The following is a 10,434-nucleotide window of genomic DNA, read 5'->3' on the forward strand; positions in this document are numbered from 1 at the left end:
ATTTTCTTTCTTTCTTTTTTTTTAGGGGAGTGATGAGGAGGGCAGTGATACCTGTTTTAGAGGGTATCATAACTCAATGGGAATGGAGAAAAGGGGACATATCTGGGATTTCTCATCAATCATTCAGTTTTCAGGGACACTATCTCGGTGGCATATCAATTTCTACAATAAAACTAATATTCTTGTTTGTAAGATAATCAGAACATGGTTAACTTATCCTCCACTAATAAGTACATTTATAGAACGTACAATGTTACAGTTTGAATTGTGTCCCCCAAAAATATGGATTGTAAATCCTAACCTCTACGCCTGTGGTTATAATCCCATTTGAGAATGGGTTGCCTTTGCTATGTTAACGAGACAGGATTAGCACAGGATGTGTTTTAAGTCAATCTCTTACGAAATATAAAAACAGGAGATTAAGCAAGCAGAGATGGGGTTTAGATAGATGCCAAGCCGCATGCAGATCCCCAAGGAACCAGGAAACAGAAGCTGAAGGGATAAGGACCTTCCCCTAGAGCTAACAGAGAGAGAAAGCCTTCCCCTAGAGCCAGCTCCCTGAATTTGGACTTCTAGCCTTCTAAACTGTGAGAAATAAATTTTGATTTGTTAAAGCCATCCGCTTGTAGTATTTCTGTTATAGCAGCACTAGATAACTAAGACATACACCATGTGCTAAGTCATTGTGCTAAGTATTTTGTGCACATCTTTCTTAATCTTTAACCATCCTACAAGGTCAGGACTAGTAATATACCCATTTCCCAGATGATGCAATGGAGAGTAAGGATATTACATAATGATGCTGAAGTCACACAGCTAATGAGTGACAGGGCTCATCTAACGGCAGCAGTTAAGACTTACTAATAAAATCGATATTTTGTGGAATTAAATTTTATATAATTGTAGACGATATTCATTCACTCATTCATTTGTTCATTCATTCATTTATTCATTCAACAAAATGCTCAGCAATGTTCTAGAGCAATAAACAGGTCAGATAAGGTCCTTATTGTCAGATGTTCATTCTAGTGGGGGAGGCAGACAATAAACAAGTAAACAGATGAATAAATAAGAATTTCAGACAGTGACAGGTGCCGGAAGAAAATAAAACAAGATAATGCGACAGAGAGTGATTGAGGAGGGAGTGCAGACAGTGTAGTTACTTTAATTAGGGAGTTCAGGGAAGAGCTTTACCAGGGTGGCTAGAGTATAGTGAAAGAGAAGGAGTGAGACAGATGAGGTCAAAACGAGAGGGGCCAGGCCATAAAGGATTTTATGGGTTGTTCTGTGGAGTTTAGATTTTATTTTAAGGGCACAGAGAATCCACTGGATGGTTTAAAGTAGGAAGTGATAAAATGTGATTTATGTTCTATGGAAAATGAACTGCAGCAGGGCCAAAGTGGAGATAAGAAGGACAATATGTGGACCAGGTGGGAGGATGAGCAGTGATGCCAGTGGTGGAGGAGCCGGTAAGAAGTGGTAGTGTTTGGGAGACATTTTCAAAGCAGAGATGGTAGGATACACTGATTGAAGCAATTTGTGGAGAGGGAGTGTGAGAGAGAGAGAGACTGATCCCAAGGACCAAGGAATATGCCCAGATCTCTGTTTTGTTCATAGGTGAGAGGGAACCTGAGCAGAAAAAGCTGTTGTCTAGGGTGGTAGGGAGGGGACCAATAATGAGTTCAGTTTGGGATCTACAGAGAGGGAGCAGCCAGAGGCAGTGCAACAGACAGTTGAATATGCAGTTCTGAAGCCTATGAGAAGGAGCAGGGCTGGAGGTGAAGATTTGGGAGGCTCTAATACACAGATGAAAAATCTGCTTACGACGAAGTTCCTGGATTGAGAATGAAATGACCTCTTTTATGTGCATTAGTCACAGTTTTTGTGAGCCTCTTTGTGCCTTGCTGACATAAATCTCCCAACAACTCAGTGGAATTCTGGGTTGCTGGTGGAAAACTCTCCCAGGAGGGCATCTCCTGAGTCAGCAGAAATGTCAGCGTAGGGAGACTCCACACTCCAGAGCTACTCAATTTTCTGTAAGCCTGATGATGGAACACCTCATTCCTTCACAAAAACAGGATATAGGAACCTTTTCAGTTTGTCATCCTAATAAAACTGCCTGTAAGTAAAAACATTTGGTCTTTGTTTGCTGAGTTGCATGATATTTTAAATTTCTGATGAACACCTTTGTAATGTAGATTGGAAGAATTAATGACTGGTGGCAGAGCTACCATTGATTTCAATCCATTCATTGCAGAATTTCCACTTTGCTTTTTTCTGAGCACATAGGCAAAGGATTCTGGGTTTGGGTTAAATGGTGGAATCTGGGGACCTTTTCTAGTTGCACCAAAAGACTTTTTCCAGTTTGTGGTTATAGTCAGTCACATCTAATGTAACTCCTGCCAACTCATTAGCCTGCCCCGAAAATTACTCTCGAGTTGGATTTCTTTTAAATGGAAGTTGTGTTGTTTTTGCCACTTGAGGATAATTGATATAGGCTATAGTTGTGTAGGTGTGTATGACCAAAAGTGGGTGACTCTTTACCCTGTTTTACGCGGACATATATAATCCCATTGCAACATGCCATAGCAAATCTCACAGCACTCAGTGACAGGGTGCATACAATATTCTTACAAGTTGTTGCTTAGCCCAGCTTCTGCCGGCTGGAAGTGTTGCTTATTTTTCTTAGGACTCTAGATTTTCAGTTTAATTCTCATGGTTTATTAGTCTGTAGAGTGTACAGAAAGTAACAGAGAATTATACACAATGAAGTAAGGTATATGTGTTAACTAAAATTAACCTAGTTGGGAAAATGGACGTTCAATAAAATTCAAATGCTTAATTATGCCAGTCAGTGGGAAAATATAATTTTCAGCTGCCTGTTATGTGAAATATAATATTGAGATATTTAAACTTATAGCTATTATATAGTAAAGTTTGGATTTTCTATCCTCAGAATTATTTGCTAACAATAGTATAACCTATAAATTTATTTTGGATCACAGATACTTTTGTCCATTGATCAGACAATTAAGTCTGGTTACTGGCTCTAATTAAATAACTGCTGGTTTTCCAAAGAGCTCCTGTAATACTTAAGTTTTTTGAAATTAAGAGAGTTAAATGTTTCTGTATTTAAATATTAGCAGTCATTATGACTTTGAAGTGTATTTTGAATTGTTGGCTTAGTTTACTAAATATAACCCATCGCCAGCAAGTGAATTCTGACTCATAGCGACCCTATAGGACAGAATAGAACTGCCCCGACAAGGTTTTCAAGGCTGTAATCTTTAAGGAAGCAGACTGCCGCATCTTCCTTCCATGGAGTGGCTGATAGGTTCAAACCGCTGACCTTTCAGTTAGCAGCTGAGTGCTTAACCACTGTGCCACCAGGATTCCTTTTTACTAAATATACAGCTTATTATAGAAAACAGCAAACCCTTATACATCAGTGTAACAGATACGGTTCTAAGTGCTTTACATATAATTCTTACAACAACCCTGTGAGGTAAGTATTAAAGTTATCATCTATATTACAGATAACGGAAACTGAGGCACAGAAAGGTTAAGTAAGTTGCCCAAGGTCACATAGCTGGCAAAGTAGTGGAGTTGGAATCTGAACTTAGGCTCTCTGGCCCCAGAGTCTGTGTTCTTAATTGCTATGCTAATCTATAATCGTTCATTTGTTATTATTAGAATTTCAAGAGAAAATATATAGTTTGGTTTATTTCAATCAATCCTTATTGAAGACCTACTGTTTTCCTTGTATTGTGCTAGGATATATAAGACCTTCAAGGATGAGCAAGACACGTGTACTCTCAAGTATCTCAGAATCTACTGGAGTTCACAAGGGCCCACAGGAGTCTGATACAAGGTATTGGAGTAGGGAAGGTATTCCAGCTCTAGGGAACACCAGCATACATGCATGAGGTGGAAAAGAACTAAGTGTTGTCAGGAAGCAGTAAGTAGTGCACTGTGTCTAGAGGACGGTAATGTGAGATTGAAGCTAGTTGTACAGGGTCTTGACTCCCAGAATGGGGAGTTTGAACTTCATTAGGTAGACCATTGAGAGCCACTGGCATGTATTTTTCTAAGCAGGGAAGTTAGCTCATTGGTCCTCTCGTTTGTAAAATGGGAGTAATGGTACTATTACATTGATTGAGTGTTCAAGGAGTATATTAAATAATGCATTTAAAATGTTAACACAGTGTCTGGAACGCAGTAAGCACTCAATAAATGGTTCTAATAGCTGTGGTAGATATTAAATAAGCCAAGGGAAGCTGGAGCTCTTTTTTCTGTCCTTTACAGGTTCTTTCTCTCCCACCGGGAGGTGAGCTAGGGGTAAATCAGCGAGTTTAATTTTCCAGTTTCTCATGCCTGGAATGTCTTCTGCCTGTTCATAGTCTTCACATAACTTTTGTAACCAGTGGAGTCCACACCTAATAGTTCACAAAGGGAGGACTGGTGTCCTCAGCCTTGCTTTGCTGGAACCCTATAAGGGCCATTAGAAAGTAGGGTCTGCTTCTCAGTACCTTCTGCCTTGAACAGGTATTCATCCACCATCAGGTGTCCTTATCCTCCATTTCTTTGTTGAACTCCATTCCTCTTTTCAGGAGAAAGAACTTCTAGCTGGCTTCTGTTCCTTCTTGTGTATTGTAAAGTCAGACTATGGCTGGATGCTAATGGGCACTTTTTTTTCAAGGAAAGGGGATGGGATCTGGTCTGGAGTGGGGAAGATGTGGATTGCTTCAACTCCAACCAGCATAGTCTCTCCATCAGCAAGAACTCCAGATGATTACTTAGAATAAACATATTTCATTAAAGTGAGTATTGACCTTCTTGACATCACATAGACCAGTTAGTTCCTTAGGGAAAGTGCCTTCCTTCTATTAACATGACATTGACCCTAACTCTGATGTTATTTTTTTCTAAGATACAAAGGTCACAGCAGGTGGGCTGAAGAAGGCTAATCTCGTGTGGGCAGGTGCTGAGCAGGTGGACTTCAAGTCAGCAGCATTTGTCAGAAGAGCAGATGATGGTGGCAGGGCCTGTGGGGATGCTGCAGCAGCCGGAAGACCTTAATATGGTACCACTGGCCTAGCTGATAATCATTGTGTCATATTTGCCATTGAGGTGTGGGTTCAAATCATAGGATATTTTCCATACTCCTAGTCATACCTATTTCCACAACTGACAACTCATCATTGGCCTCCTTAGTAACCTTGGAAAAAATTCTTTCTAAGGAAATGCTTCATTTCATTGGTTGCTAAGTACAAAATAATTACTACTGCTTTTTGCCATTTGAGTCAGAGCTCCATGTTGCCTTTTTTCAAAACCTGTTTTGTTGAGCTATGATTCGCATATTACCATTAAGCAGTCATAACAGCCCCCCTAGTAGGATTTATTACCAGTGGTGATCGCAGCAAGCCTCTATCAGCTTGAGCATTGAATTTTCCCTCCGTCTGTATTTCTCATTAATACCTGTGATTTATATGATGTCAGGAAATTCACATTCAAATGCAGTTAGAAATTTTAGCTGGAGAATAAGATATACTAGGACAGCTTGTAATCATAGTTGGTCAATGTTCCTCAATGGAAATTTGGCTTCCTGGTCAAATGAGAAGAGTTGTGGGAAGAATGAACAGAAAAGGAGGGGGCATGAAATGAGGAAAATTTCCTACAAATATGGAGTGTTTTGATTTTTTTTAGAGCGCAGATACATTGGCTAAAGAAGGACCAGCCACCCAAATAGAATAAAATGTCACCCTAAGCAGCCCTCTTCCTAGTTTTCCCAGCTCTTTTCCACACTTGGGTATCCGGCTGTTCCTGTCTTCCCAATATCTAACAGGTTTCCTGTTACCAAAGACATACACTTTGAAGGAAAAGAGGAAGAGAAAAATTATTTATTGAGTGCTTACTATGTGCCAGGCATATTAATATTGATAATCTCATCTGATACAGCAACACTGAGGCACATATTAGAATGCCCATTTGATAGACAAGATAAAGAGTGAGCTTCCAAGAAGTTATAAGACTTGTCTATGGTCACACAGTCAGTCAGTAGATGAGTTTGGGATTTTAAACTTGGGTCTTCTGATTCTTGTTCTCATTCCACTCTTTGCCCCTCCCTACAGTTACATTGTCTTTAGAATGATCAAAGTGTACAAACTGTACTCAAATACAGCATAACAGGTTATTGGTCTTGCTTATTACATGTTAACACATCAAACAATGTTCAGTATTACCTCCAGTTTCAGCTTCTGGTTCTCTTTAATTTCTATTCCCAACCTTTGTATGATTCTCTCTCATTTCGATCTCTTCTAATCACTAAAACATTAAGGGCTACAGTGAAGTTTCAAAGCACTTAACTCGGAGTTTCCTGAATTCTATTTTTAGGATTATAGTGTCTTGACTTCCTCCCTCCTGAGTACAGAATCTTGAATTCCTCCTGCTTTGAGCTCTTCGTGGCTGATGCTCTAAACCTCTGTCACCTCTAACTCTTCTCCAACTTCCTCATGCTTCCTCACCTCAGTTCCTCTAAAAATCCTAAATTCCTTACCTCCTCACCCCACAATATCATCAACCTGCTATGATCTTATTTCCAAATTTACAGTTCTCATATTTTTAACAGATAAATACTACCTTACAGAAACCATAATTTACTCGTTACTCTTGATCCATTCAGACCGAGATTCCTCTGATCCTCTTGGGAAAAACCTTGTTTGTCTTGTCCAACTAAAATAAATACGATATTAAAAACTGAGAAACCAAAAGTTCTGAAATTTTGTATTTTAAAGATTAACCCATTAAAAGCTAGAAATATTCATTTTAGGATCATATAGAATATTAGTCCTGTTTTTCTGTTTTATATTTGTAATACAGGAACAAAAAAGGGAAAAAAGAATGTGCTCAGAAATGAATAGGCCCAGTATGGACTAATGCTTGGTGCTTTGGAATTAGTATCTCTCAACCTCAGAAAAAACATTGTACTTAAACTCTCAAATCCCTAGGCTTAACCAAGGCTTTCATGAGATGTGACAACTCAACATTTTCTCTCTTCAAGTTTCTCAAAATTCCTTGGGATTTTAAAATTAGGTTTGCCTAGTGGCATTTAATAGAATAATCATGATGGAAAGCAGAGTTACAGTTTGAGAGGTAAGTCAGTAATTAACAAAGGGCTGCCTGCCATCAGATCTCCCTGACACAGCCCACTTTACATGGGGAGCTTTTAATAGAAATGGTGGAACTTTCTTAACTACAGAGCTAAATAGTGCTGAGTAATCCTTCTAGTTTTGCAGCTAGGTTCTATCATGTGTAAAACATTGTAATTCTCTGGTTTCCACCTCAGCGACAAATTCTTCCCATAAATCAACCACCATGATTAACCAAAGGGAGTTAAGTGAAAAGTTTGAATAAACAGTTCACTCAGTCATCTGATTTTTAGAAGACAATAAGAGTGTAACATCAGGGTCCAGCTGAGAGACAAGAACCACACCTATTATTTGAATAGAGTGGTTTTTATATGAAGAATTTTTAACTTGTTAGCTAGGTAACTGAAAGGATAAAAAGAAGACCCTAGGGTTTCACAATCGTAGCAACTGCAGAAAGCTCTGGGAGTGACGGCTGTTTTAAAATAAAGAGGAAAGGAGTTGAATAATTAAAACTTAGAAACTTAGAGAGGGAGTTGCCATGCAGAGCTGAAACTCAGACCTCTTAGAGAGGCCTGGCTGGCTGGAGCTCTTGGCTCTGAGCGGGGTGCAATGAGGCTGGTTCTGCACGTGGTGGGAAAACTGCAAACTGCATCCAGGTACTGCTATAGAAAGGCTCTGCAGCTGCTGGCGTGAAGAAGTGTTGCTGGGGCAATAGTCATGGCAGCCACTAGCAGACAGGAAGCCCCAATTAAGCAGAAGGAAACAAAACGGAAGGAACAAGTTCCTTCTTCCTTCTCCAGCTTCGTGGTTTTTTCCTCTATCACCCCTAGTGGCGAAGCCCAGCAGAGGCGCTGGCAAGGCAAGAATGTGGTTTTTAAAGTTCCATCACCAGCATCATAAAGCCGAGTTTAGAAGGGAGAGTGTGGAGCTGAGAGACAATAACTTAACAACTGGAGCAAAGAGTAGCTTATTCTGCAGTCCACAGCTTCTAAAATAGCCATCTTTAAATCTGCTGAACCTCCCCACACCTTTCTTTACTTCCAACTTCTTAATATCATTGACTCTTCACGAGTTTGGAGTCAGAGCTGGGTTCAGATTTCAGTTTTCACTTACAAGCTGTGTGACTGTGAGCAAGCTTTTTAAAACTCTTATAGACTTAATTTCTTCATCTAAAAAACCAAGATAACAATATTATTTCATTGGATTGATGCAAGTAGTAAATGAAATACAGTTCATACGAGGTATACTTAGCCTGTGGTACAACATCTGGTACTAAGTAAGGGAAGGAGGGAAGAAAAGAAAACCAAACAAGGAAGAAAATGTACCTAGTTGCCACTACATTCCTTGTTTCTGTAATTGGATCGCAAGGCTATAGTTGATATTTATAACTTTCTTCTTCCACTCCCCATTTAATGTTTCTTTTTCGTTCAGCCAGTACGTCAGCTGGTTATGGTTGTCTGGTAGGGTGATTTAAAACTTTATTCCTGAAGATACTGAATCCACAGAGAGCCTGTCTTTTTTGGTTGCAGAGTAGTCTTCCATTAACTTTTATAATTGGACTTGGAAGTACCAAGAAAATCCCCTAGATTCCAGATATAGTTCTGTCTGTCCTCATTGTGTGCTAGTAACCCAATTTCCTTTTGGTAATCAAGACGATCAGTTACACCAGCCAGTAACTCCCTTCTTTACCTGTGGTGGTGGTGGTTGTTAGGTGCCGCTGAGGCCGTTCCGACTCATAGCAACCCGATGTACAACAGAACGAAACACTGCCCCGTCCTGTGCCATCCTCACAATCATTGCTATGTTTGAGCCCATTGTTGCAGCCACTATGTTAGTCTTGTTGAGGGTTTTCCTCTTTTTCCTGACCTTCTACTTTACCAAGGATGATGTCCTTCTCCAGGGACTGGTCCCTCCTGATTAACATGTCCAAGGTACGTGAGATGAAGTCTTGCCAACCTCGCTTCTTAGGAGCATGCTGGCTGTACTTTTTCCAAGACAGATTTGTTCATTCTTCTGGCAGTCTATGGCATATTTAATATTCTTCACCAACACCATAATTCAAATGCATCAACTCTTCTTCAGTCTTCCTTATTTATTGTCCAGATTTCAAATGCATATGAGGCGATTGAAAATCATGGCTTGGGTCAAGCGCACTTTAATCCTCAAGGTGACTTCTTTGCTTTCTAACACTTTAAAGAGGTCTTTTGCAGTGGATTTGCCCAATGTAGTATGTTGTTTGATTTTTGTCTGCTGCTTCCATGGGTGTTGATTGTGGATCCAAGTAAAATGAAATTCTTGACAACCTCAAACTTTTCTCCGTTTGTCGTGATGTTGCTTATTGGTCCAATTGTAAGGATTTTTGTTTTCTTTATGTTGAGGTGTAATCCATACTGAAGGCTGCAGTCTTTGATCTTCATCGGTAAGTGCTTCAAGTCCTCTTCACTTTCAGCAAGCGAGGTTGTGTCATCTGCATAACACAGGTTGTTAATGAGCCTTCTTCCAATCCTGATGCCACATTCTTCTCCATATCATCCAGCTTTTCAGATTATTTGCTTAGCATATGAATTGAATAAGTATGGGATACATTCGCCTGTCATTTTGTTGTACTGTGGTGGCTTGCATGTTGCTGTGATGCTGGAAGCTATGCCACTGGTATTTCAAATACCAGCAGGGTTATCCATGGTGGACAGATTTCAGTGGAGCTTCCAGACTAAGACAGACCTGGAGATCTACTTCTGAAAAGACTAGCCAGTGAAAACCTTATGGATAGCAACGGAACATTGTCTGATATATCTTAATCCATATCAGTTGGAATATGTTTTCCCAAAGTTGTCCACAGCTGATGGGTAGAGAAGGGCACATAGTTCTTTGTGGTCTGTTGGGCTCTTTTATGCTCATTCTTTTCTTCCACTTAGAATGACCTTCAAGAGCTGCCTCAAAGATTACCTCCTGTGAAGTCTTCCCTGATCCTGCTCCCACCACACTGCCCCTGCTGGTCCTAAAATATTGTCTTCTTTCTTGAGCTTATGTTTATGGAGTTCTGTCTTCTTATTTGCAGTCTACATAAACAATATATTGCTTTCCACAGCCAGTGGCAATGCGAAGTCTCCTCATGATTTCTGCAAGTTCCTGAGGAACCATTTTCTCATGGTTACTGCTTTCGCTGGCTCCCGGGCTGTCTCTGTTTTCCCTTGAATCAACCCAGACATGAAACTCAGCCCCTTCACTGGTTTTCACAAGAAAGTTCACCTCTGCAAGGGTTTTTGTGAGTTTGATAACTTAATTG

This window comes from Trichechus manatus, unplaced genomic scaffold (genome assembly GCF_000243295.1).
Source record: "Trichechus manatus latirostris isolate Lorelei unplaced genomic scaffold, TriManLat1.0 scaffold00054, whole genome shotgun sequence".
In the NCBI taxonomy this organism is placed as follows: domain Eukaryota; kingdom Metazoa; phylum Chordata; class Mammalia; order Sirenia; family Trichechidae; genus Trichechus; species Trichechus manatus.